The sequence below is a fragment of the Accipiter gentilis genome, chromosome 10, assembly GCF_929443795.1.
Source record: "Accipiter gentilis chromosome 10, bAccGen1.1, whole genome shotgun sequence".
Taxonomy (NCBI): Eukaryota; Metazoa; Chordata; class Aves; order Accipitriformes; family Accipitridae; genus Astur; species Astur gentilis.
The window spans coordinates 39116965-39144739 of record NC_064889.1 but is presented as its reverse complement, the minus strand read 5'-3'; the positions used below and the strand labels follow the sequence as shown (position 1 = coordinate 39144739).

The 27775-nt window shown below is 49.5% G+C and overlaps 1 long non-coding RNA gene across 2 annotated transcripts; it reads left to right on the top strand.

Moving 5' to 3' along the window:
• Positions 1-27775, top strand: LOC126043898 (uncharacterized). Of its 2 annotated transcripts, none has more exons than XR_007507538.1 (4): positions 1-570; positions 3794-3840; positions 18798-18959; positions 27372-27775. It is a non-coding gene; the product is annotated as an uncharacterized LOC126043898 (long non-coding RNA). The 2 variants fall into 2 exon arrangements; XR_007507539.1 differs by having other exon boundaries at positions 18716-18959.

Below are 27775 nucleotides of genomic sequence, written 5' to 3'. Positions count from 1 at the left end.
CTCCTAAAATGGGTCGAGAGCTTATAAACAAAGCGGTATAAAAGATGAGATTGGAGTGTGCTCCAGCCTCATTTCCTTGCCGGCGGCGGCAGCCGGCTCGCTGCTCGTCCCCGCTGCAGCGCGGTGGCATGCCGGGGCTGCGGCTCGGTGGTCCCTGCTCTCTGGGAAGCTCTGGCATCGCAGAAAACGAAAGTCTAGGACAGAGACGGGGGAGGGAAGCTGGTCCTGAACGGGGGCTTTGGGGCAACTTGTTCTTCGAGCTGGGCCACGTGGTCCCCGTGAGCGGCACGGGTGCTTGCTCGCTGAGGAGTGGGCGAGTACTGGCCATGCACCTGCCTGGTGCGTTGCCTGGCTCGTTGCGGAGTTCTCCGGGCTGTGAATTCACCCGTGAGCGGGAGGGTTTCTGTAGAACCACAGAGACGTGGTCCAGGTGGTGGCACCGTGTTGTTCTGGGGAGGTTGGACATCCGTGGTCCGCAGAGGTGCCCCGGGATCCCCGCCACAGATGAACAGGATGGAAAATGAAGAGCGTGACCTTGGAATGGCTTTGCATAAACCCTGGGATGTGTAGGTATGTATATGCCTATGTGTGTGTGTATATGTATACGTACAGTCTATGTGCCCTCCCTCTGTTCCTGCCCCAGCAATACTACGTTCAGCCCACGCGAAAACTCTTAACATCTTCTTTCCCCAACCTGAAATGGGAAGCAAATCCAGTTTTTTGTTGCTGAGAGTTTAACTTGTTCAAAGGTCAGGAGACTATATAGCTGTACAGGGTCTTAGCAGCATTGCCGTAGGATCTTCTCTTTGAACGTGTCTTCTCCTGGAGCAGGGCTGAGGATCGGAGCTGCAGTGGTGCAGGGAGAGGAATGGCAGTGGCTGAATGTCATCTGGCACCTTCCCGTCTTCACTGAGCTTTCCTCTCTGGCATGCTCTGTTTTATTAAAGGGTTCGACTCATTTCTTGAAGATTAGCAGTCGTTCACAAAAGATATGAGTAAAATAGTAACTGTATGAATAATGTAAAATAGAGATCTGTTGTCCATATACAGGTACGCAGCAGAGCATACTATATGCTGTGCAAGTACAGAGCTTCTATGTAATATCAAGCACAAAATTTATGGTGATTGTAGTTTTGAGCTGTACATATGTTTTCAGCTAAGAAAATTTTAAGTGGCAATGAACATTTAGGCCATCAGAAATTTTTAAAAATCTCCTTGTAGATTTAGAATATTTCTTTTTTTCTTTTCTTTTCTTCTGATGTGTTACTTGGCATTTACCCAGTGATGATGCCTCTCAGTGCTGTACTTTATTGTGTTATCTGTTTCTGCAAAATGGAGTGAGGTTAAGGTGGTTAGAAACGTGTGTCCTCATTAGCAGGATGGAGGGATGACTATGGACACCCAGGAAAGCCTTGCCTGGGGCTTAAACAGGGTCTCAGGTTCAAAAGAAACATTTTTCCCTTTCTGCTTATGCTTTTTGCCTGTGGCAAATTACTTAATGCGTCTCCCTGCCTTAGTTTCCTATCTATTCAACAAGAATGATGCTAATTATGAACACTCCCGGTAATGGTGAGATAGGGAAGGAGGGCACAGTCTTTGTGGTAAGTGTTGATGTATTCACTTAGGCGGTAGCAATGAAACTGCAGTTACTGAAGTGTCCCAGGGAATCACACTGGAACTGCACCGCGCTAAATGTCAAGGGTCTGTTCTGAACACTGAAGTGAACAGAAATTCATAGTGAATGAATCAGAGGTGGAGGCAAAACCAGATTTGCCATGAGTTTGTCATTGGTAGATGTTAGAGGGAAGTCTTCTATTGGTTTTATTAAAAAAGGAGAAAGAAGCAGATGCAAAGGACGCCTCTGACACTGTGATAAAACATTGCATGCAGCACTAAGCTGAGAAATCATCTGTTATCATGCTCCCACACTTAAAATCTACTCAGGCCATAAGCTCTTCAGAGCAGGAATATGCTGTCTATTTGATGCTACTTCCCAAGTGCAATGCATCACACCTAGGAGAAATAGTAATGCTACCTCAGACCAGGATCGCTGGATAACGCACTTTCCACTTGTATTCAGGGGGAGTGGCTGCGGGGGGGGGGGTGTGTGTGATAACGCCTCCCCACCGGAGTTTATTTTTCCCTGTATACAACAGTGGCCACCCCTCACCTGATACTTTGCAAGTGGGTTTCATTCTCACAACGCTCAGTAAAGGTAAAACAATCTTTTTTTCCGTTTCACAGGGAAGAAACAGAGTCAGAGGAGCAGCTGTGGGACTTGCGCAAAGCCCTGTGGAAAATGGGAGAGACCACGGCAGGGAGAAAACCCACCAGACTCCACTCCAGTCCCTTTATTTTTCCCCTTTATAGCCCAAGGGCTGAAGAACGGGCACAAACCCTGTAGATAACCAGACGAGAGCCCTGCTCTCCTTCTGATCAGCACCCTGGCAGCTCTGCTGGGTGAAGCAGGCTGGACCCATGTCTGGCGTGTGGGGTGGGCGCAGCGTGGACCTGAGGACCCATGCTGGCTCATTGCCTTTTTCTGTTGGCTGGTAACTCCAATGTTCTTCTTCTGTAGCGTATTTATTTACTTACCTTTTTTTTTTTTTCCATTGGAGAACAGGCAGCGCTGTGAGAGACTTGGAGTTGCTGTGGAGTGGGTTGGGTGATGAGGGGAACCTGGCTGGCAGTAGCCCGAGGCTATCATAAAAGAAACTGAAACAGGAGAGTTAATGCTTTAGCCGAGTTATGGAGAAATGGCAACACTGTTTGAAAGGAAATTGCGAGAGTAAGACATCTGGGAGCACGCTGCGCCCCTGCAGAGGCTTGGGAGCAAGTGCAGGCTGGAAGGACACTTGGGGGCACTGGCGGGGGTGTGTTTGCGGAAAGATGCAGAATTGCCAAGAATTTCAGCTGGAAAGGACCTCTGCAGGTCTCCAGTCCAACCCCACTCAAAGCAGGGCCAACCGCATTGGGTTGCTTGGTGCACATCCTGTCAAGGTCTGAATATCTCCAAGGGTGGAGATCCCACAACCTCTCCGTCTCCCTGTTCCAGTGTCTGACCACCCTGATGGTGAAAACAGTTTCTCCTAATGCCCCGTGTCCCTGCTTGTGACCATTATCTCTTGTCCTGTGCCCCTCCAAGAGCAGTGTGGCTCTATCTTCTCTGTGCCCTCAAATTAGGGAATTGGAGACAACAATAAGATCCCTCCTCTTCCTTTCCAAGGCTGATCAAACCCAGTTCTCTCAGCCTGTCCCCAGCTCTCCACCATCTCGATGTCTTCTGCTGGACTCAAGCTGGTGCGTCCGTGTCCGTCTTGTACAAAGGGGAACCAAGGCTGGACACGGTACTGCAGATGTGGTCTTGCAGGTGGTGAACCCCCGTGGGTAGGCTGCACGGAGCTCTGCCCTCCTCTCTGTTTCGTTTCTGGTTCTTTCAGAAATTAAATGATGTGCTGGCAACGGCAGCCCTTGTGTGTACTTGCATCTATGATGCTTGACAGCATTGCATCATGTCATGTGGAGGAGGAAAGGAGATGTCCTCTAGTTGAGGTTTCTCAATCCACATGATCATTTGGCCGGTGCCTACCTGCACAATGTGGATTTGGGGTGTTTGGTTTTGGTGTTCTGGTCTCGTCCTGTTCCTGATGTCTTTAGGAGAACATCTTCAGCCAGCATGGCCCTTTGCTGGCAAGAGTCAGATTAACTCCACTGAAGTCAGAAGCTGCTAGAACAACAATCTGCTGGGAATTATGAATAAATGCAAATAGTATTTGTTTGATTTACTTTTCAGGTCTGGCCAGGAAACCTTCAAGTAGCAGCACTTTCCCTTTTAAGCAGGTAAGTACTTTTTTAAAACATACACGGGAATGTCTGTGCTCCTCTGTTTATTGCTATAAATCTTTCTGTGCCTGAGCTTTTAAATAGCGATTCGCATGGTAACTTCATGCTTGTGAAATTCATGAATGTGAGGAGCTGATGAACGGAGCGGCCGTAGCACGTGGTGGGACACCTTTCCAAACTGGAAAGGGGGAGAGAAATCATGGGCGCCTGGGGAATGGGGTGATGGGGAGAAGAGGAGAAGGGGGTTGGAGGAGACCTGGACAAGCAGTAGGCGATGGTCAAATCTCTGGTCCAGGCTGGGGCACGGCGATCTGCGGCACTGGCACAAGGGAGGTGGGGCTGTTGGTTCACGGGAGATTTATTTCCTCTGGGGAATCTGATCTGTTGGGGTGAATGGGAACATAAGGAAATTCTTTGAGAAGAGGTGGTAAATGATCAAATCAGCTGAGATTTTTGGCTTAAATATTTTGTTTTTAAATTCTATAATAAAAAAATGTTTTTTTAGTTTTAATATTCATTTTTTCAACATTTTTCCACAAAAAGCAGAAACTTTGTCAAGGGAGGGGGAAATGTAACCTAACCTTCAATTTTCTGTCCCAAACCAGTTTTGACCAGCCATACCAACAATGTAATCATCAGAGGGTTGGGGTTTTTTTTCCCTCCTTAGCAAACAGCAGGCCAAGTATCATTTTAAAAAAAAAAAATCACCAATAAAAAAAAAATCACAGCCTTTTGCCATACATGGCTGGTGTATTTTTCCTTTGGAAGTTGGCCACCCCAAGCACACACAGGGCTCTCTGTGAGCCTACCTCACCCTCCAAGAAAGAGCAGAAGAGAAAAACTCCCTGTGACTTGGATGGGTTCCTTACGGGGGGGAGGTGGGCTGGCGGGAAGGGGGGCGAGCGCAAGGCAGCGTTTTGAACTAAGTTCCTTTTTCTATTTTATTTAGATTAGGTTCTGCTCAGCAGGGTGATTTCTTAATTAGAGCAGCCCAGTCTTGCAGGCCTGTCGCTCCAGACCCCTGCTCTGCCTTCTTAAGTTTCACGAGGGAAGTTGTCGTGCCTTATTTCCTGAGCTCTAATATTCGAGCAGTGTGCGGTGATTTCAATGGGAGGAAAAGACATGTAATTTAATCATCTTTATTAGATTTTGGGCGAAGGAGGGGGCAAAGCAGTAGGAACCATGTCCTCTGCTTGTCTCTTGACTTTCTCTTCTGCTTCTAGTGGCCGGAGATGAGATTTCATGGGAGAAGGAGCAGAAAAGCAATGATCCTAAAAGACCATGTAGCGATGGACTTTTTGTCCTATGGGCATGAAGTTTTCCTGAGCAGTAGCTGTTATCTCAGTCTCGCGCAGATCCATGACCCTAAACTTTGATTTTTAATGCATTTGCCTACGCGGAAGGGAATCCCATCCCTCCAAAGGGTATTACTGGAGTGGGGTGAGAGGCTGGTGGTGCCAGTTCAAGCAGAGTAAATGGGGAAGCAAAATGTGGAATTTTGGAAGTTTCAGGTGTTTTCTGGGAATCTGAGGAGGGTGGACAGCGTGCTGCAGCCGGCCTCTGCCGGGAGTGCGGCATTGCCACCGCGGCACGGGCATGGCTCTGCTCAGCTCCCGCTTACAGAGAGCGGATGAGAGCTTCTCCCAGCTCCTCCGGGCCACGTGGGGAAAAGTTATACGGACGAATATTGGGGAATTTTTTTGAAACTGGAGACGGTGAGGAAAAAAGGCTTTGTTTCACGGTAGCGGCTCAAAAGTTTGATTCTTCCTATTACCCTTACTGCCCAGAGCTGATGTGAAACGTCAGCAGAAGGGATGCAGCCCGTGCGCCGAGGGGCACCGGGACCTCTGCATTTCAGTGGATGGTGGAGGAGGAAGAAATCTGCCCGCGGCAAGACCTGTTCGCGCTGACTCGCTGCCTGCACATACATACGTGCCATATGCCCCATCTTAATACTTAATGTAAATCAATTCTAATCCATTGACGCCAACGAAGCTGGGCTGTTTTAGCCGTTGAGAGCCTAGCCTTCTGTATCGTACGCACTCAGCTGTGACTTCGTGGTTTAAAAAATATTAAGCAACGCTCAGTGGGGAGCAAAGGGGCACATTCACATTTAATTCAAATTAAATCAGATTCTGGATTTTTTTAATAAATCCATTTTATGGCTGGAACAATAGCGAAAGAAGCAAATGCTTGTTACCTGGAGACACCGTATTCTCTCCCTCTCACCACATGGGTTTGAGTTATTATTTTTTCTAGCTGCCCCTATGAAAGCCTCCTGCGGAGGATGGGAGAGGTTTATAACTCAGTAATAGGCTTCTCGCCTCAAAGTGGTTCCAGTTGCTCTCAGCTGGGTTTGGATGTGATGGTTTCGATTATGTGCCGTCAGTGGGCGAGAGCCGGTCGTGATTATGTGCAGCGCCTTTGCAGTGGGCAGCAAATGGGTGCGGGGTGCTGGGGGGGCAAATGGGGTGATGCTGAGCCAGGGAGGAGCTGAAGCACAGGTGGCTGCTCACACCCTCCTGGTACAGGCGATGGTGGGGGAGAAAAACACCTCCTGCATTATCTGAGTTTGGCAGTAACTTTAAAAAATGACCTTTTTTTTTTTTTCTTCCCCTCCTCAGGGGGTCACTTTGCATTTGAGGAAGGAACTGCATCACTGCAGTTGTGACTGTATCAGGATGATATGTTTAAAGTGTTGCGTTTAGTGGGTTGCACGGTCCCAATCGTGGGTTTTAGCAGCTATTTTTCTGCGTTTGCTGTATCTCCCCAGGTGCAGCTGCTCCGTGGGCAGCAGTGCTGGGGTGGAGGTGGCTCCCTCATTTATTCTGCTGGTCACAGGAGGAAAAACGGGCTGGAAAGCTTCCTCTTTGGGGACAGCGACGTGAGTCAGTAAACCACTGTAGTGTCACCTGCGGCACGGCAGGACCGCGGCTCCGCGTATTGCGAGCAGTAGAGGAGGAGGAGGGATGCTGTGAGGGTGGTGCACCAGGAGAGGCACTTGCCAGATTTGGCGAGTATTGTCAGGGCTGTGAAGAAGACCTTGTGTAAATGCTGAGTGGGACGTGCTTGTCCCAGGATATATCCGCAGTCCTTCCCATCCTTGCCCCCTGTGTGGGAGCCAGCACAAAGCTGCCCTGTGGAGCAGGGATGCTTTCGTAGAAGGTGTTGCTTGAAAAGCCCACGATACACCATTCCCAGGCAGACGGGCTGCGAAAGCTGCTGCAGGTGCCAGGGAAAACTTGTCTGCTAGTACATCCTACCTGTGTGTTTGCATCACGGAGGGACCGAACCCGCCTCCCCGGCTACGGCTGGCAAAATAAGTTGCTTCAGCTGTAAGCTGTGTTTTGGGGGGAAGCCGTGGCAGCTTGGAGCTTGGTTTCTGGAAAGCAGCATGCCTTGTGAGAGAGGGAGAAAGCAATTACAAATTAAAACCAGAAAGCCCCTTTTCCCTCCATCTCCTGATGTCTTGATTCAAGGTATGCATAATTATAATCATTATTTTTAAGGGCAGCCCCCCTCCGCCTCCCAGGGTCTATGTTGTCTCTAGAACCACCCTCTGACTTTTGATTGCAAAAAAGACACTGGAGAGAAACTCTATCTGCTGAGAGTGAGGCACCTTCAACCCCTCCTCCTCCTCCCTGAGACCATCCGAGCTGCAGGGGTAGGAAAGGAAGAGGAGGGAGCGATGAAGGTCACCTTCCGCTGCCCCGGGAAGGTAACGAACCCCACGCAAAGGGCCAGGTCGAGCTCTCCAGAGTCATTATCGCAACAGGCTGCGAAAGGTTAGGGAGGAAAGAGCTTTTCGGAAGTCTTTGCCCACTAATTGATTGCGAAGAGCGGAAGGAAGGATGTATCGAAAAAACGAAAAAAGCCCCCGCGCTGTTCGTAACCCCCCTCCTCCCCTTCCCGAAACGCGCACGGCCAGGAGGCAGCAGGTTGTAGTTTTCACTGTAACGGAGCAGAAGGGAAATCAGATTCAACAGGAGCAGGGTCTCCTTTCAGTCTAATGGCAGATGTGGAAAATGTTTTCTAGCAGCGTTAGAAAGGATGAAAAGCTCTAAAGGCTGGGTTGTGCCCTGTCCCTGCCCCGCGAGGAGTGCAGGAGGGATTGCTTTTGCCCTGTCTGCTGTATGCAGCTCTTGGCACGTAGCATGGCATGTCTCCTGCTCGCCTCGCCTGCTGGCATCCCTGCCAGCGTGCTCCAGCCCCTCTGAGCCACCCGTGGTGGTCCTTTAGGGTCAAAGTTGCCCCACCGTCAGCTGATGCTGCACCCTGTGTAATGCATGGAGCAGGGGACTGCTCCCATAAAACCCTGTTTGTGAGGGTAAGTGCTGTTTTTAGCATGAATGGGTAGAAGTCATGCCCCCAGCATTTGCAGCCAGCTTTGCAGCTAGCCCAGAGCCAGGACAAAGCACTGAAAAACCAGTTTGACTCGCCCTCAGCCCATGCAGAGACAAAATGCACTGCAGCCACGGCGCAGGGGTTGAGCCCAAACCAGTTGCAGCCATTAATGATACCCATCTCTGGGCTGAAATATGAGGGGATTAGCACAGAGCTTTTCTACAAATTCTCCTTGCATACAGTGCGTCAGCCCATATGTTTCTGTAGCCTTGAGAAAGGGCCATGGACAAGGTCTCCTGGGGAAAACCAAAGTACCAGGTGCTCCACAGGGTCCCCAGGGGTGGGCTGCATTGCACAGACGGGACAGAGGCTGGAAAGGAGATTTCTCCTTCTGATTCAGCCTTAGAGAAGCAGCTCAGCAACGTACACTAGAAGGGACTGTTTGAGAAGGAAGACCTCGCAATGATCAGGGCTTTCTGACCCCAGGTGAGATGGTGCCCAGAAATGAAAGGCAGCTGCAGAATTTGCCTCCTCCCAAGACTGGATGAAACCAGAGCACTTTAAGATGACACAAGGCAAGAGTTAATCTGCTCAAGTGGCACCAAAGGATTGTCTAAGTATGTTGAGTATCTCCTGGAACAACATTGTGTCAGTATCTACACCAGACAGTCTAATTTCATAATTCCTAATCAAGTCTTTGGAAAGAAAAGAGACAATTCATGCCATCCTCTAGCAGCTGCCTCTCCTTAACCTTTCAGTCTGGCTTCCAGACCCAGGAGAAAATGCAGTGGAAGAGATGAGCTGCTCTTCTGGGGAGCAACTTCTTTCTCAACGTTAATGAGTGAATCCTGGTGCAACCTCAGGACTATAACGATCATCATTGTTATATTGGTAAGGAAGGGAAAAAAAAAAAAAAGAAAAGGATTTTTAGAGCTGACAGGATTTGCCCAAGTCACCTGGATAAAATTGGGAACACTCCCTGACCGATCAGGAACAGACTGAGACTGGAAACCAGTTGCCTTGATGCCTTACTCTAACCACTAGACGACCCACCCTGTATGAGCAAACGGAATAAAATTTGAAAGAAAACAAAAATCTGACTTGAAAAATGTGTTCCGCATAGAACCAGAATGTTCAGCAGAGAAAAAAGGATGCAGTCCAAAGTTTTACTTCCAGGCAAACATTTCAAAATGGACTTATAATGTACCCTTTCATTTAGATTTTATATGAAGGTTTTACTTGAACTTGTAATGAAGATGGAAAAATCCGAGGTTACCATGGCTACTGGCACTTTGCCTAATACACTCAAATCTTTTTCCCCTAATAAAATAGATTTCAGAAACCCCCCTATAAAAAGGGAAGAGTTAAAGACCCTATAAACAACTGTAGGACGAAGAATATTATTCTGTGTAAAGCAGGTTCTGAACATCATGGTGAGGTAATTATGTTCATTCTTTTTTTCTCCTCACCAATTAGGTCCCCTAAACCCAGAGTCCTGTTCTAGATGGTTCTCCTGCTAATAACTAGGAAAATGCCAGGAGTGAGAAAATTGGGTGGTGGTGAGCAAAGTGCCTGGTACTCTTTCTGGAATGTTCTCCTGTTGGTTGGAAATGCAGCTACCTTGTCATGTAGGAAGAAACTCGGGTATTTTGGATGCTCTGGCAGTCTGCAGCTCCATCCCAGCTGTGATGGACCCTCTTGGGCAGGCATTTCAGCCATGCCAGGTTCTGTGAACACTCACGCCGGCAAAATTCGAGATAGCTCAGGGTCCGCAGTACTGTACAGCAGTTGCTGCTGGTGATTTGATGCATATTTGACCTAAATTAAGGACTGGACTTGAGATCTTGTTTGGTTAGCATGTATGTCTTTATGGTCTGGGTCTTTGCTGGGAGACAAGCTAGTTGGAACCTTGATTGCAGGCAGAAAGCAGCTGGGAAGAGGTAGAAGAGGCAGCTTGTAGCCATCTCCTCCTGACTGCAGCTTCCTGGCCGAGCCAGGAGACTTGGATCCAGCAATGATCTTCTTCAGCTTCAGCTGCTTCTTCTTCCTGACGTCCCTGCAGGGATGTGTTTTTTGCTCATGGGAGCAGAGAGGGCTCTGGCCGTTCCCTTGTCCTTTGCAGGGTGGTTGTCTTGTTTGCCTGATGAATTTAGGTGAGACTGGGGCTTTTGTAGCTTTTGTCCTTGCGGTTTCCCCTTGAGATCTTGGCAGGAGCTGATTTGGGCCATGCAGGAAAGAGGTTGGGCTTTGAGGTCTTCTCAGAGGAGACTGAGCACGTGGAAGTTTTGGGGATGGATGGACAGAGTGTGTGCACACAGATATCGCTAGGGCTGGTTGAAAAACGGTTGTGACGTTCATGTGGGTAGGAGAGAGCACAGACCATGGAGATCCACGATAAAACCCCGTGGAGCTGTCCTGGCCCTGGCTCTGCCGGTGGGGTGGAGGGAACCGGTGATGCTCTTGTTCTCTTCAGGCTTTCGGGGGATCCTTTTAATGCAACGGCTCTTTGGCTTTTAAAAGTGGTGGCTGACTGCCAGCCCGATTTATTTTAAACATGTGTTTCTGATTTGAAAATGTCCAGATCCCAAAATCTTTAATCTTCTCACACCTAGGGATTTTTTGTTTTGTTTTGTTTTGTAAAAGGCTGAACCACGTGCACAGGATAATGGTTAGAAAGCAATACAGTCTGTTTAAAAAAAAAAAAAGAAGAAAGAGAAACAGAAAAAAAAATAATCCAGCTGGCACTCTTCTATTATCAAAGCAAGATGCAGGATGGAGATTTGTGGATGACAACAAATAAGGCTTTTGTTTGTCTCACCACTGCAATCGCTGGTGAAACTCCCTGAACTTCGTGCTGAAAAAGATCCTAATAGATCCCTCCCAGATGAAAAAAACGCCGTGGAGTATTTGTAAGGCTGAAAACAGGTTGTCTTCCCATACAGTTAAATCCAATCCGGTTCTGGTGTAAAACTGGAAGAATTGGGTCCCCTCGCTGCCAAAGGCTCAGCAGGGCAGGAAGGCTTTCCTCCTTGACCTGGGATTTGGGAAGGTCACTTGATCCTCCCTGCGTCTGCCACGGAGTCGGAGAGGAGAGGAGGTCAGGGCAGCCTGGGGAAACCTCTCCTGGGGAGGGGACGGGAAGGACTCGGGCATGAATCACCGGGAGGACTTCAAAGGACGTTCCTCCCCTCCCAGCGCAGGAGGAACAGCACGGGATGAGCCCCGCTCCACGCCGAGAGCGTCCCCAGGACGTTTCGCATTAGTAGCATGTGATGGAAATCAAAACTGACAGATTTAAAATGTGCAAGGGGAAAAAACTTTTTTATAGCAACCTACAATTAACGTGCGGCTCAAAGGGGCTATATATACAAACGTCTAACCGAAGACACTTGCTGCAGAAAGATGTTTTTTTCAGGCATGTGGCTTATTTAAGATCTAAACAAGCGATTAAACTTTCAGCTCTGCAGAAACGCTCATCACTTGCCAAACTGCTCTGGGAGTGCTACCGCCGGCTTCGGCCGGACCAGCTTTAGCAACTGCAAAGCGAGTTGACCGAGCGCCTTCGCAGGCTCCCTCCTGCTGCATTTTCGTGCTCATTTGCTGCTCCTTGTGCTGCCTCTGGTGCGAAGGTCTGGGCAGAAGAGAGATTAATTCAAAGCGTGTCTGATAGATGGCGTCTTCTGTTCCCCGCTCCTCCATCCAGAAGCATCCTCGTGGCCCCCGTGGGTCCCGCCACCACCGACGGTCGGTATAGAGAGATGCTGGGAGAGCACGAACACGAGGTGCTGTTGTACCTTCGGTGGTGCAGCCGTGCAGCCCACGTGAACACGGCAGCCAGCATCTTCCCGTACATCTCCCGGGGGTGCTGTGCCAGCAGAAACGGGGGTGGGAGGAGAGAGCCGTGTCCCCGTTCCCCCCACGATACACGTGTGGGTTGGGGCTGCTGCCTCTTCCTTCTCCCCATTTCACTGTGACTCTCCTCAGAGCAGAAGGGCTTTTAAATGTCTCCCTGTGCCTTAAGAGTTAAGGGGACTGTGCAGCTCTGAAGATAAGAAACAGATGATAAAGGTTAGAGGAGGGATCGCGTTTCCATTATGCAGCCTGTAAATGCAAACTAATTAGAATGCAGCCTCGTTTCTGAGAAAATGCAAAGAAAGAAAAAGAGCAAAAAAATTCTCCTTTCCTCCCCAGGAAAGAAGCCGAGTGAGCACTAAAGGCCTGAGAATATGGAATAACTCAGCTCTGCTACTTTGATGTGCTTAGAGCTGGAAAATACATATCAGCCAAGGTGTGCGAGCACGTGCAAGGTTGCTTCTTAGTGCTTGACTGGGAGTGCTGGGAGGCGGCTGAGGAGGTGCTGGGATGTTCTGGCCCTCTCCTGGGAAAAAATACTGCGGTATTGACGCTACCTCGGGACTGGAGGCAGCTGATCCCTGCCCAAGTCGGACCCGATTCTTCGTTGTGTTGGTCTAACACTCAGCTGCAGGACAAGAATTAAAGTAAACCCAGTGGTTTTTGGTATGTTATGAGATTTTAGAGCACCAAATGAAAGAGTCTAGCACAACTTCAACACAGTTATTGCCATTTAAGAAGAAAGCACTTAAGCGTGTGCTAAAGTTAGGCATGTTTATTGCTATTTACACCGACACAGATACCTGCTGGGCTCTCGTCTTACTAAGGCAGAAGGGAAGCATGCCCCTAAAATTTTTGCTGGCCTGGTGCCTAGGGATTTATTAGCAAAAAGGGTCTAAATGCTGGTTATTTCTGGGACTTTAACGCCTCTTATCCTTAACCATTCCCCAAGAGTGGAGGGTAGGTCCTTATCTAGTGACTTAGAGATGCGGCAGTTTCCCTCTACGGATCAGCTGGATGTGGATGTATGAACAACATTAGTGTTTAATTTTTTTTCTTTTGTTTTCATTTTCTTTTAAACTTTATTTTTCTCTCCTCTGCAGTTCATTAGCATCTTCCCTTTCCTTGCTTGCTTTCCCCCCCCTTGCTTTCTTCTGGAACCTAGAAGTATTTCACTGTGGCTTGCCAAATGATTTCTATCTCAGTGAAAAAGAACTTGCTATTTCCTGAAAACCTACCACTGTTTTCTCTCTCTCTCTCTCTCTCTCTCTCTAATACATTCTGAGTATTGAAACAAATCCAGGTAACTTGATAAGAAGTTAATGAAAACAAATGAATTCTGTTTTGCAAAGGTGCATTGAGGAGAAGGGCAGCAGTGTTTGGAAGGGAGGGAATTGTCTCTGCTGAAAAGAGATTTCAAGGGACATCTGGCTTTAAAATCCCCTGGTGCCAAATTTTGCAGGGGAGAAATGGCAAAAGAAGAGGCTCTGTAGTTTTCCACTTCTGTGTTTTTTTTGTTATTTTAGACGTTGTTTGTGAGAAAGCGCTGGGATGACATGGTTTGGTCAATACAATGCGATGTGGTTTCGCTGCCAGCTGTTTCGCACCGGGGGGGCGAGAGGGGCCGCGCTTTCGGCCCGATGAACCCCGACCTCCTGAGGAGCCCCCGCTCCTGGTGTCGGTCCCAGCAGCCACCCCCCGCCACCCATCGCACCCACCTGCCCACCCTTCCCACAGCCCAACCCGCCCCGGCACCCCGTAACACCACGAGGAGAACCATGGCCATCGCTGCTCATGCCAATAAAATTCCCAATTTAGCCATTATCCTACGGGCGGTTGAAGAGCTGAGTCCCCCAAGGACCTGGGGGACGCGGCATCCAGCCGTGCTCTGGCTATTGCTCTCGGGCCAAAGCATTTCCAGCGCGATGGAGATGTCACCGTTTCAAGGAGCGTTTCGACAAGCTTTTATATTTTGTTTTCCATGGAGCTATTTTATGAACTGCACTGGAGCACACTGGGAAAAAAAAAAAAAAAAGTCTTCGTTTAACGAGCTGATTCTTTTATTAGGCTGATTTTCAACTGCATTTTACCTTTCAGCACACGGGAAGTTTAGCTTTTAAGAAGTTTATTTCTTTATCGTGCATTCATTTCCGAAGGCTTCGCTGTACTTCAGGGTAGATTTCTGTTTGGTTTGGGACTTGGAGAAATGAGCCTTTGAACCGATCAGTTGTGGGATAAGGTACTCTGTTGGTTAGGTGGGTTTCTGTGTTCTAGAACTCACAAATTTCACCCAGCATTTAAGAAAATGGATGATCTTTATTTTTTTCTTCACCCCCTCCCCCTCTTTGGCCCTCCCCATCTTCTATGTGATTTTTTTATGGTCCGTGATTGGAAGCAAAAGGTCTAAAAGAGAGAGGAAATCAAGCCCGTCAATAAATGCTAAAAATATTTAGTGTGGCAGCCTCTGTATTTTCTTTTTTGTGAAACACTGATTAATATTCAGTGGTTGAAGGTTAATACCCCATTCATTTTATTCCCTTTACATCCTCTGCACAGCAGTTGCTGCTCCAATTTCGACTTCTAATTCATGCAAATCTGGTTCCAATCAGGATATTAGTAACTCACTGCATAAGCAGGAGGGGAGTTAAAAAAAAAAAAAATAGAAAAAATCACACGATTGTTAAACTTATCTTTCAGTACAAGCCCATACACACATATGGACACCCCAAATCCACAAGGCTGCTGTAATGAAAGGGTGTTCATTATGAATTTTTCTCCTTTAAAATACAGAGAGAACATCCACATAGAAGTAGTTTGGCAGGCTTACCCAGAAGTTATTGTTTTGATACAGCAGTGAAAGTCTCTGGCCTGGGTTACAAAGGAGATGGATGATAATAATAGCTCATGCTGAGCTTAAAATCTAAGATGCAATGCAGGGATAGGAGTGATCTGTGCTCAGGTGAGGTTATCAACCCCAGCTTGGTGCATGAAATGTCTAGGTGCATGAATAATGCAGAAAAAAATTATATTTTGTTTCCTCTCCCCCCAGTTTGTTTTTTTTAAAATGTGAGTGCAAAGCAGTTTCCGTGAGTGAAGTGGCTGTTTCCAGCCATCCAGTGTTGTCCGTGGATGCCTGTGCCCGGTTTTTCCATCCTCTTTGGAGGGCGATGGGGTTCTGCATCGCTGCGGCACTGTGCTCTCTGGAGAACAGGCTCCGCTGAGGACTGCAGGGGCTGGATGTGGCACCTCAAGGTCTTGCAAGGCGAACCCCAGTGATTCCAACCGCATGGGCCGGATCCTGCTGCGGGCCACCTCTCCATCATCTCCCCACGGGGAGGGTGCCGGCGTGGACCCGGACCTCAGGGAGGACCACGCTTCCATGGCTGATGCTCTGCTCGCTCCCGGCGGGTTGGCACATTGTGCCGCGGCGCTTCCAGCATCTGGTCAGAGCAGACGGGCCACAGCAAAGGGCCTCCATAGAGTAAACTGCCTAAAGCCCAGTGTATTTATCTTGGAAAACACGCAGGGTTCAGCCTTCCCTACCAGGAACCCCAGGCGAGGCTGGGAGCCAGGGTGGATATGTCAAAACTTGCTGCTTGTGCCTCTGGGGGTGAGGATCGGGGTCGCTCGGATCCTGCACGCGCAGGGATGGGGATAGCTTTGCTGCTGAGTGATGCTACCCAAACTCAGGGTGCTGGGAGAGCTACGGCATGTGGCCGTGCATCCCCATCCCAGCATGTGTTTCGGTCCCTGCGGCGGCGTGGCTGATCTGTGGCTCTCTGTGCTGGAGAGGGGACCCTCTGCCTGCCACCGCCCGCTCGTGAGCAGTTCTGATGTCCTCAAGTACGCTCCAAAGTGGGAGTGGGGAGAGGAGTGTGGTTATGATTTGATTTAGATGGGCTGTAAGGAAGAAATTTTTCACAAGGGCGCTGAGACACTGGAACAGGTTGCCCAGAGAAGTTGTGGATGCCCCATCGTTGGAAGTGCTCAAGGTTGGGGCTTTGAGCAACCTGGTCTAGTGAAAGATGTCCCTGCCCAGGGAGGGGCAGACTAGCTGATCTTTGAAGGTCCTTTCCAACCCAAACCATCCTGTGATCAACAGCAGGCCTTAGGCAGCGCGCGGGAGGAGGTGGCAGTCCAAGGTCTGGTCTTCACCCATGCGCTGTTGGACCGGGAGGCACGCATGAGCGTGACGGCCCCCTCGGACCCCCCAGGAGTGGCTGTGCTCCCTTCCTCTGGAAGATGCTGCTTCTACAGCATCTTCCTCAAAGGCAAAAGCATTTTCTCCCTCTGTGGATCACTGGTGACTTCAACTTTTAAAAATAAGCAAAGGCTCCAGCACAGCCCTGCACGCGATGTCTAGCCAAAATGCAAAACTTTACCACAGTGCACAAGTGGGCTGTGTTTTTCCGACCAGGGAACAACGTTAGGGCCCTTTCATCACCTTTCTTTTGCACTTCTTTTAGAAATGATTTAAATTGGAGGCAATAGTATTGAACCTCTGACACTCAGACAAGACTCTCTGAATCACACTCTTAAACTGCATACATTTTCTATAACCACTTTGCTTGCAGCTCTTGTGGTTTGTTTTATTTTTTCTCCTAAGCATTTGTTCTTTCCACTTGGTTTGCTGTTTGTGCCATCTCTGTGAGATTTCATTTAATTTTTTGTCTCGATATAGGAGAGAGCACTGGTGACCGCCAGGGGTTCATTTCCCAATCCTACTGCTGATGCACTCCAAAAACCAAGGCTTGCTTCCAGCCCTTCTTGAGCAGCAGCATTAAAAACGTTGTGCCGAACCCTCAGTCCCCACATCTACCGCTGAGGAAAACGCACAGCAGAGGAAAGTCAAATTCCAGATTGCTCAGCAGAAAGGAAAAACCAGCTTGGAAGCCCCTCTGGAAAGGGGCCAAGCAATAATCTCATGCTGTGTGGGTGAGAATGGCAGCATCTCCCTTGGACTTAGATGGAGCAAGAGCTGCTCGCACCCACTCAGCATCCAGCCTGCTACATTTACAGCCCTGATTTTGAACCAGCTGAATGAAAATACTTGTGGGCAGCAAAAATAGCCGGTGCTGAAAACCTGTGTCTACTGAGGGTGGAAATTGCTGGGAGTTCCTCCGTGGCTGCAGCCGATCATGAGAACCTGTCTCATAAATAAGACGCGGTTGCACTGCGGCTGCGGTCCCCTCCGCTGCGGCGGCACGGAGCCCGTGCACCCCGGTTGCAGCCCCGGTATGCTCGCGGCCCCTCGACCACAGCACCACAGCCTGGTGGCTTGGAGGGTGCTGGTGAATGGGTCAGTGAGAAACAGGACTTTTTTTGGGGGAAAAAATGGTGCATCATGCATTTTTCCATTGCATCAGCACAGTATGCAGTGGGATGGAGGAGTTTGTCACCCCAAACTTTAATGTGCTTTCTTGCTCCCTCCCTTAGTCTTGTGATGCTGGAGTAGGAGTGGGATTATGTGGAGCCACTGGGGTTACTGCATCATCTATGGCGCATTCACAAAGTGGAATTTAGCCCCCTGGGTATGTAAACATGCCGTGAAATGCATGCAAACCCAAATTTTCTATCAGCTGGCAAGATATAGTTAAACAATCTAATCTGGAGCCCCTAAGGGAAACGTTAATGCTATGCAAACCTCCTGCTCTCGAAGAGGGGAAGGCAGTGCTGGCTGAGTGAGTGCCAGGCTCCTGGAGCCCCTTCCCGTGGGAAGGACGAGCGGGCTCGTCCCCCGACGTCCTTCGGAGATCAAGGAGGGGAGAGCTGCCGTACATTGCTGTAGGGATGCTTTTGCATTTGAAGAGGCCAGAGCGGGACCGATGGAGCAGACCCATCCTTGTGCTCATGCGGGCCAGCAGCTGGTTATCGGCCGCACGGGAAAGCGGCTCCGCTCCCGGCTCGGCTGTTGCAGGGGTCCCAGGAGCGAGGGGTGGGCAGTGGCCACGGTCCAGCAGCCAGCAGAGGGAGAGTCGGAGCATGAAGCGTGGCTATTCCCAGGGTTTATTTCCCAGGAGCGTGGGTTTTGAAAGCTACAGGTTGCCGTTGGATTTTAGTCACCGTAAAGAAGCCCTTTGGCTCTCAGCAGCAAGAGATGGGGATGCCATCACCGGCGTTTTGGTTGGCAGAGCCCAGTGCCAGTTAACTGGGTGATCTGGGACATGTCCCAGTCTCATCTCCTCCCGCCTCCTGTGCTGGGAGGACAGGGAGGAGGGATTGGGGTACCAGCCTTGTGCAGGCAGCAGCTGGGGTTGCTGCCAGCACTGCTTTGCCATAGCAATACAAAGCAGCAGGACGAGCCTGGCTTTAGCCTAAAGGTCTCTGGGGTCCTTTGATGGAGAATGCTGGGGAGGCACAGGATGGCACGGCCACACCAGTAGCTGCATCGGTCACAGGGGCTGCTTCGGCCCCCCCCCCGCCCCGGCTTTGCCTCTCCTGCAGCGCAGCAGGAGCACTGGCCATCAGCTGTTGGTACCTCTGTACTGACTCACTCATTTATTTTTTGGTGCTTCCAGAGCTGGCTCTCAAAGCCCATGTGGAAATGCTTGAGCAGCCATTCTAACCTTTGGGCTGCAATAATTAGCCTCACATGGCATCTGATCTGCAACATGTGGCCCAGGCCATTACTTTGCTTTAGCTGCTTGTTAGGCCCTAATCTCTGTTTGATTTCAAGGTGAAACCGATTTGAGTTTCCTGAGGCTTCTCAAACGAGCTGCAGGGGTGCTGCCCCCTTCAATCCCACTTGTCTCCTGCAGTCGAGCCCACGTCTGGAAGGAGGAAGGAGTCAGAGATCACCTGCTGAACCCGCTCCTCCGGGTATCATCCCCATCGCCGCGATGCTGCAGGGAAGCAAGGTGACATCTGATTATATTTGGTCCTTATTGGTCTGAAGTATCCGCAGGCTCATTTAGGAGCAGGTGAGTCCCTGGCCACCTCGAGAGGAAGGTTTGCATCCTGCTTGCATGCTCCTAGGTGGGTACGTTGTAAATTAGCCACTTGTTGTTACAGATGTTTGAAGCTTTCCCTGTCAGCTTTGCATTTGGTTTCCCTTCTGCCCTAATTGAGACCAGAAATCCAATTAGACTATAATCCTGTCCTTTTTGAAGTCCCTGGCTGCAGCGTCACATAATCTGAGACGGTGGATGTTGTGCTAGTGATGGGACCAACTGGCTGTGGTGAAATCCTTCCCTCGTGCAGATGATGAAATGCATTTTTAAGATCCATCCATTGCCATCCATGTCAGGAATCGGCGTGTGCTGTACTTTGCCGTTCCTATTAGGGACAGCAGATGTTTAAACAAGGGGCTGTGGCGTGCACAGCCTTCTCGCTGTTACTGGTTAGGCACGAGCCCCTGCCTCATGCAGAAGGGACGGCTGTTGCTTGAAGTGGCTCCTATTTATTTGCACAGATGCGCTGGGTGAAGGGAGGTGGGGCAGATATTTCAGCAAGGCCCCCAAAGAAGCTTGTTTATAAGCGGCATGTCCTTGATTCAGAGAACTTGGGGGCATCTATAAGCAGTCCCTGCTTAATTCTGGCTGGAGAATTGCTGTCACTGACTCTGGTCCGAGCCTGTAATGCCTGTCTCAGGAGCTGGGCATGGCTGTGCAGCTCAGCACGGTGCCAAGTGAGCGTTACTGTTGATAAGTTGGCTCCTGAAAATAGAGTAGCGCCCTGGAGATTGTTATCCTTACAATGCATTGAACATATGTGTATGTTATGTATTTTTAATATGATTATATATGTATGTAGTGTGTGTGTATATGCAGTGTGTACACGCATATTTACGTGCATACACTCATGGTTTTGTGTGTGTTGTGCAGAGACTTTGAGGAGTTTAGAGATGTACGTCACCACTGTACTTGGAGAATAATGAAGTTAATGCTCACCTGTGAGGCTTAAGCATTGTAGACTCAGTGGTTTCTGAGCCTGGGCGATGTCAGCGATGATCGTTCGGAGCTGGAAGGGGCTTGTGCAGGCTCCGAGCTGGCTGGTCAGCCGCAGTCCATGCTGCAAACTGAAACGGCTGCCAAGCCATCGAATCAACCCCCATCTCTTGGCTTTCCATTAGCGAGAGCCAGCTGGTAGTTTGTGTATCTGTTGCCTCACAGTAGGCAAGCTGCTTTGGGCTTGGTATTGACCGTGGGCTTGAGCTGGGGCTTTGAGCGCGCTGAACTGAGCTTTTCAGCCCAGGAGCACAAGAGCTGCAAGCTCAGGCAGCTCAGATTAGCCGCATCTCTCTTCTCTCCTTCTATCTGCTATAGAAAAACAGGAAACTGCACCAAATTAGCTCGGCAGCTGAGCCTCCCGAAAGCCACAACATGGCAATTGTAGGCACCACTCAATTGCTTTTTTCCTACCCTAGAGCAGCCGTGCGTTAGGCCAGCAATTTGATTTGGTGTCTCAGCCTGCTATTGTGGAAGAAAGCAAGAAGGGAAAAAAAAGTTAAGGGGAGAGATTTTAAGCTCAGGGCCTCCCATTGCATTGTTTTTATCCTTTTCCCATCCTGGAAAAAGAATCAAAAATAGCTCAAAGCCCATTTTTCTGCACGATTAAATTAGGCTGAAGAGATGACAGAAACAGCACTGTCCGGCTCTTGATGCTTTTACGCCTCATTGGGCAAGACAGAGTCATGTCGACTTTGTGAATTTAAGTGTTCTGGTGGAGCCAGGCTCCGGCCACAGCTCCCGAGGGCTCAAGGACGAGTTTTCTGCCAGCAGGTTTCCACAGGGAGTGCAGCGATGGCCATATTGTACCTCCCACAGCCTGGCACGTCCCGTGTTAGTGATGTGAGTAGCTGAGCACCACTGAAGTACTTTTAGATGGTTGTTGTGTGGCTGTGCTTTTGTCTGATTAAAAAAACCCAAACAAACCTCAAAACCTAATATAGTATAATGTAATACTTACAGCTGGGACTGTTTCAGCGATTAAATTCAAGTATGTTTTCTTGTGGCGGGCATCGACAGCGTCAGCAGTAGAAAGGACATTCTTGTACCTGGGAGATCAATGTTTGCGGGATTGATTGCATGATGGGGTGAAGCCCAAATGGCTGCAGCGTGAGGTTGGGAAGGGTCCAAAATTTCTGAGAGTCTGGAAACCTGTGCAGAAGGAAAAGACAAAAAATGGGTGACTAATTCTGGGGAAGTTTATAAAAGACAATTAAATGCAACATCTAGAAACACAAGCTGCTCTATGCTGGTTCAGAAAGGAAGAGTTTGCCCCAGAGGGGCACCAGGAATTTCAAGGGGAAAGAAATTGAGCCTCCCCCAGCTGCACACGCCTGCATTGCTCACGCTCATTTGGCTCGTCCCGTCTTCAGAGTAAAGGTGTATCTGTTAAAAGTGCAATTGTCCTCAGTTTAATTTTACATCATTTTGGCAAGGCTGGTAGGGCAGACAAGGGTAACGTAGAGGGATTCAGCCTTTATTTTACCAAAATTTGCTTTTTTTTCTCTCTCCTGCACTTCCATTGTTTCCCAGCCTGCCAATTCCTTCAGCCTCGCCTTAAAGCCCTGATTCTCAGCTGGCAAAATTCCCCTTACGCCTGTGATTTGACCCATTATTTGACTTGTTTACTTTTGGCTGTTCTCCAAATATGCCTTGCTCCCAGATGCCTCCATTTGTGGATGCTTTAGGTTGAAAGCTAACTTATGCGTATTGATGATTTAAATATAACCTCAACACTTATTTTTTTGGGAAAAAAGAAACTGCAGCCAGCGAAAGGGTAGGAAAAATGTTTATGCAGGGTACGGACCTTGGTGCGCTGCCGGTTTTGGCTAGTCGAGGCTCATGCAGCTTTACCCTCCGATGGGGACTTGCTGCTTGGGATGGCCACAGCCGCCAGCCCCACGGCAACAGGATCCTCAGCCGGAATGAGCGGCCGCAGATCTGGACGGGGATCCGAGCGCTGTCACCCGGTGCTGCCAACTTCTTATGCAGCTTTGGGCAAAGCGACTAACACAAAGCGGAAGCCCTCAGGAGGACCAAATTCTTCCTCAGCCTTTCAATTAGCTTCTAATCCCTTCGCTCCCATAAAATCTCAGCTGCAGGCTGCCCCTGTTTGTGTATTTCCACTGGCCACGAAAGCCACGTCCCTGAGCATCTGTCTATGCGGTTTAGGCTGAAACGTCTCACCGTGCCAATGGCCACACCTCTCCGCAAAGAACATGTAATTGCAAACTTTTTTTTTCTTTTTTTTTTTCCTTTCCTCCCATTTAACGTAAAACAAGCAGACACCCGTCACCATCCTCTGCTTCGGCTCTGATGCAAGCTTTTTCCACCTGGCCGAGTTAGGCGTTCAAAAAATATAAATAAATGTGAAGAGAAAAGGGGGGAAAAAAGAAAAAAAAGGCCGTCAGTAGAGATATTTTTAAACACATGACACAGAGGAGTGTGACACACTTGGTGTTCTCAGTGGGTGGGTGCAGTGTTATTTCATGTTATTCTTGTCGCTGGGCCCAGCATTACAAGTGTACGCGTTATTAGTGGCGTCTGATAGTAGCGTGTGGCACGACTGCCTGGTCCCAACCTGCCGTGAGGGGCTGGGAGGCTGCGGCGGCGGCTGGTGGGGAGGGTTTGGTGGGTGGGTGTCCAGCCGCAGCCCCGCGCCGATGGTGCCGGGCTTGTTTATGCCTCCGAGCATCGTTAGGATGGAGAGGCTCCAAATCAAGGGCATTTCATTGCCTCGCTCGTACCCCGTTTTGCTTGGGCACGTCCACCTGAGCTGGCGTTGCTGCAAGTCCATCTTTCCACGTCCGCTTGTCCGTCTGAGGGGTACTGGTCATCAGGTGGTGGTTCTGGGGATGGAGGTGGAGGGAGCAGGGACCACGTGTGTGCGGGAGCCGCGGAGCTGGTGATGAAGGTGGCAGAGGCTGGTGCCGGCCAACGTCTGACAGACTCGTACATGAACTTGCGGTTTTATAGCCCTATAAAAGGCAGCTGACAGAAGAGGTTCTGATTTTTGGAGGTGGAGCCGGCCTCGTCTCCCGGCGCCGGAGCTGCGTCTGCTGGTGCCGAGCCCCGGCCGTGACGTCGGGGAGGGAGAGCCAGGCTGGGATTCCCGGCGTGCCGGAGGGCAGGAGCCGGGCGCTCACCCCAGCTATCGCTGTGGTCCTGCCAGCAGCGCTGAGCTGCTGCTTTCCTGGCTCGCCTCTTGGAGACTCTGTGCAATGCTTGGAAGGGACTTCTTAGCACCTTGCTCCGCAGGTCGGGCACATCTCCCCCCCCCCCCCCCCGCCCCCCCCCGCCCTGGGTTTACTGTTGGCAGTTGCGTTGCAGGTACAGGAGTTTGCAAGGGAAGGACGAGGCCAGCTGAGGTCCTAGGTCTCCGTTCGTCTCCAGCGCACGTACGCCGGGACGATGGGCAGAGCTGGTGTAAAGCAATACAGCTCCGTGATCTGGTCCGCAGCTGGCTTCCCTAACGTGGCCTCTTTCGCTCGTGGGTTTGCTTTCTCTTCCCTGCCCACTTCTCCCCATATCCACTCGTACAGTTCGTTTCTGTTCGATACCTAAATACCTTGCTGGAGCCGGGCCAGGTGACTTGGCCCAGGTCCCTTCTGGCGCTGGCTGCTTTCTTGTAGATTGCTGCCGCCGTCTCTGGGGCTGAGCCCTCGGCGGGACCGCGCCAGTGATGGAGCAGGATGGGCACGAGGTAGGGCTAGAGGAACAACGCCTTAAGATCCGCTTCCTTTGAAACCTTGGAGGTTTCAAATCGGGGCAGGAGCAGGGCTGGGGATGCACCTTCTATTCCCAGTTGTAGCTGGGACTATCACAGAAAGTTTGCTCTCATCGCAACATGTGCTGGTGTGAAGGTTTAATGTTGGACTCGGGGATGCTCTATCTTAACCCAACTTAGCCCGGAGTTACCAGCCCAGAAACCAGGGAAGAGTCCTCCTCATCCCAAACCAAAGCAAAGGCAGCAAGGAGAAGCTACAGACTCGGAAAAAGGAGAATTAACCTTTTAAAGAATTTGAATTTCTGTTAAATCCTATAAGATGTGGATAAAAGGAGAAACTAACCCCTTGGAAATGTTTGGCTCGGATACGTTTGTTCTGTAAAGCTGGAAACCGGAGGAAATTTGTCTTTTGACCCATTCATGTATGAAACATGGGAAAACTCGCTGTAAAACTCAGCGTGTGGGATGTGCTGTTTCATCGCCCGTTATCTGCGTGGAGATGCAGGGCCAGCTCGGAGGCTCCTGAGCCTCGGCTGGGAGCTACGTCACTGGAAACTGGGGAAAGAAAGTGAAAAGCGAAGCCCTGAGCTTTCCCTTTCTCCCACTCAGCTTGCTTAGAAATCTCCGTGGTGCTCCTATGCCTTGATCCCCCACCACGACCAATGGATCCTGGCTCTTTTTTTATGGAGACTCCCCACCGAGGTAGACGCTAGTTAAAAGGTTACTACCCAGCTGTGAAATATGTAGACAGGGTAACAGCTAAATGGCGGAGTGACCTCATATCTCATATTTATTGACTAAATGTGGCTTGAACTAGTCACCACTAGTAAAATAAACCACAGCCCCAAGTACTGCAGGAATATTCCATGGCAGACAGACTCCTGGTTCCTTGTCACACTCTTTCTTTCACTTGAAATATAAAAAAAAAAAGGCAAAAACTTTGTTACTAATCTCATTTCATTTACAAGGTAGGTCCTGCAGAAACCCTTTCAGTGCAAGCTTACTTTTTCCTATGAGGAGAGCTGGGAATCTCTCTGGCTTTGCACTGAAAGAGAAGGAGCGAATAAGCCCTCTGGATTATGTTTTTGCCAACATCCACCTCAAGAAAAAGCTTGATCAGACCAGGCCAGACATGTTAGGCTTTTACAGAGAGAGCTGGGGTCAGGCGGCTTCTTTGTGACATCTATGTCCACATCACACTTGCTACCTCAGGGATGAGAAATAGCTATGAAAAATCAGGAGGCTGCCTGAAGAAATGGATGTGGTATAAAGGTAAAGTGATTCATTTCTTGCTTCTGCAGTGAATTAAACCCATTCAGCATCAGAGATGTTTTCCTGAGCACCTCCAGCTACTCTAACCCCTCTGAAGGCAGGAGCGGCTGTGTCACGGGTGTTAGGAGCCTGGTAAATACTCTTGGAGGCTGCAGAGTGCCGAGGGGTGCAGAACGGACGAGGTACATCGGTAATATTCCCACAATCAGGGAATCGCCACTTCCACAGCGCTGCCGTTAGAAAGGGCCGTTCACCTCCAGCCTCCTTTGCACAGCACCCAGCAGAGTTGGGGAAGAATTGGGAAAAGCCGCAAGGACTTGGTTTTTCAGCTTCGCTGTCGCAACAGCGGTCGCTCACCTTCAGCGTAAAGAAATGGAAGAAAACAGTAACTGAAATGCTTGGAAGTAGCACTGAGAGAGAGTTAGCGATTCTGGGTGCTGTTCCGCCAGGAAGCAGAAATTCAGTTTGTCCCATTCCCTGGCACCCTGATTGCTCTTGGCATCTCTGTCTTGACACGGCACGTGCCTTTTCCACCAGCCCCCTGTCACGCCGAGCCTGGTCCGGGCTGTTGCACCCACGGCATCGCCTTCCCTGAGCCCCCGAAATCGCTGGCCGGGTGACCCGTTTCTCATCGCCTCATGACCCAAAAGCCTGTGGGGTGTTGTAAACCATCTGCGTTGCGGCTTATTAGCTCACGGCCGTCTGTGGATCCCGGGGGGTGGTTGGTGGTGGAAGCCCTGTGCCACAATAACGGTAGTCTGGGCTGGAAAAGCCACAGTGCGTTGCAGGTGTTGCTATAACGTACCTCCCGGGATTACCTTTTTGGTCAAAATCCATGATGCAGTGTTTCCCTTTACATGCACATGGTGGTGGTGGTGGTGGGGGGATGCCGAGTATTGGAAAAAAGACGAACTTGGCACCAGGACGGGATACAGATGTTACAGCCGTGAGCCCACGTCAACATGGGCTGTAAACTGCAGGCTCGGAGCCGAGCAGCAATTCGTGGCTGCCTTTCAATAGGGTAATGATGCAGAAATCCCTTCCCTCACCCATCCTTCCCCTTCCCACCCAGCAATTTCTCAGCTAAACTATTAAAGAGACTCAAAATTCAAGGGCTGAATGAGAATGATTATTTGGAGGTTACTAGTGAGATGCAGTGTTGATATCTAGACTGGTCAAAAGTCTTCTTGGTCATGTCACCTGGGATCTTATGCTAATTGTTATCGTGGTTAGTTTTTCCAAGCTAATATGTGGATAGATAACGAGGGTCAGAGAAAGGAGAGGAAATGGCCTCGTTAATGCTCTGTAGAGATAATCATTCCTGCTTCTGTCTGGAGGGAACTTTGCCAGCAGAGAACAACAGAAGCATCTTTCCCTGCTGATGTGACACCCATTCTCCCCTAGCAAATTGGGTCACTGAGACTGAAGCCCTCTCTCTTTCCTCTTTTTTTTAGGTAGGAAAAAATAATTGTGTCTCCTACTGTCTATGATAATATTTTGATAGGGGAATAAATATTAAAAAGCCATTATAAATGTCCCAAAATACCATAGCACTATTGCAGAGTTCTGCATTTAGGGAAGCGCCATTCACGAATGGTGAAGCTGGTGAATTGCTATTTTTTTAACCAGAAAAAATAACTTCATTGCTTGCTCGCCCTTATTATTCTTTGATTTGTTTAATTTCCTGTCTCTGACTTGAGCAGGACACTGGTTTGATTTGTGTGTCAGCTACGTTTACCCAACACACGACGAACAGGGTTTGAAGACTTTGTTGGGATGTGTTTGTGCTGCTTAATTTCATCTGTGCTGCTGGCTGTCCCCAATTCTTCAGCACTGAACACAGCCAAGTCTGGGCTGGGGTAGCCAACCGCCCTCCAGTTTGGGGCTGAAGCCATCGTGTTTCATGGTTTCCACCTGAGGTCATAAATCATGCCGGAGCTGGATTAAAGCTTAGGTTAGATTCACTGGCAGTTTTGCTATTTTCACTGAACCTTGCAGCGATTTGGACGTGAGCTGAAGATTTATGCGTATTTGCAGAGCCCACGGTTCCAGGTCAGAGCTTGGACTGAGGCATTACCAGGGAATCATTGCTTCCCTGAACGTCTTTGGTGGCCTCATCTGAAGCAAGAGACATGGCTAGGAAAACGCATTCAGCGCTTATCTCCCTGCTGAGCCTCCTTCTGAGAAGTGAGAGACTCGCTAAAACAAGCCCCAAAATGCTGATATAAACATTGCTCAGGAAAAATGTGATCTGCCCTCGTTGTTCTTCACTCAGGCAATATCAGAGTCTGCATGTAACGATGCTGGGAAGAGCATATGGGCGGATCATGAGCAGAAAATTAAAAGCAGAGTGGAATACAGGTTTTATTTTCCTTTTGTAATTTCAGAACCTGCAAATGGGGTTCATAGATGGATGGAATATCTCAGGAAAACCCCAGCTCTGTGTCCCTGACATCAAGATAAACGGGCTGATGTGATACCAGTGTTTGAACGAGGGTGATGTCCTCCAAAATGTCCTGTCCCAGGGTAATCCCTCTCTGGGAAAGGTGACTTGCCTGACCTGTTTATTACAGCTGTTCCCTCTGCATTGCTGAGTGGTTCCCTGACGTGATGCACATTGTCTTGTACCTGTGGCCACAATTTTCCTTTCTGTATTCGTCTGGATATTGTTGGCAGAGCTTGGACCACAGGGGAGACCTTGTTTCAACCTGTGGGCAGGGGGATCAGGCTTTGCATGGTCCCTTGGGAGGCTGTGAGCTGAGACACCTCACCGCTCACCCACCTCACACGT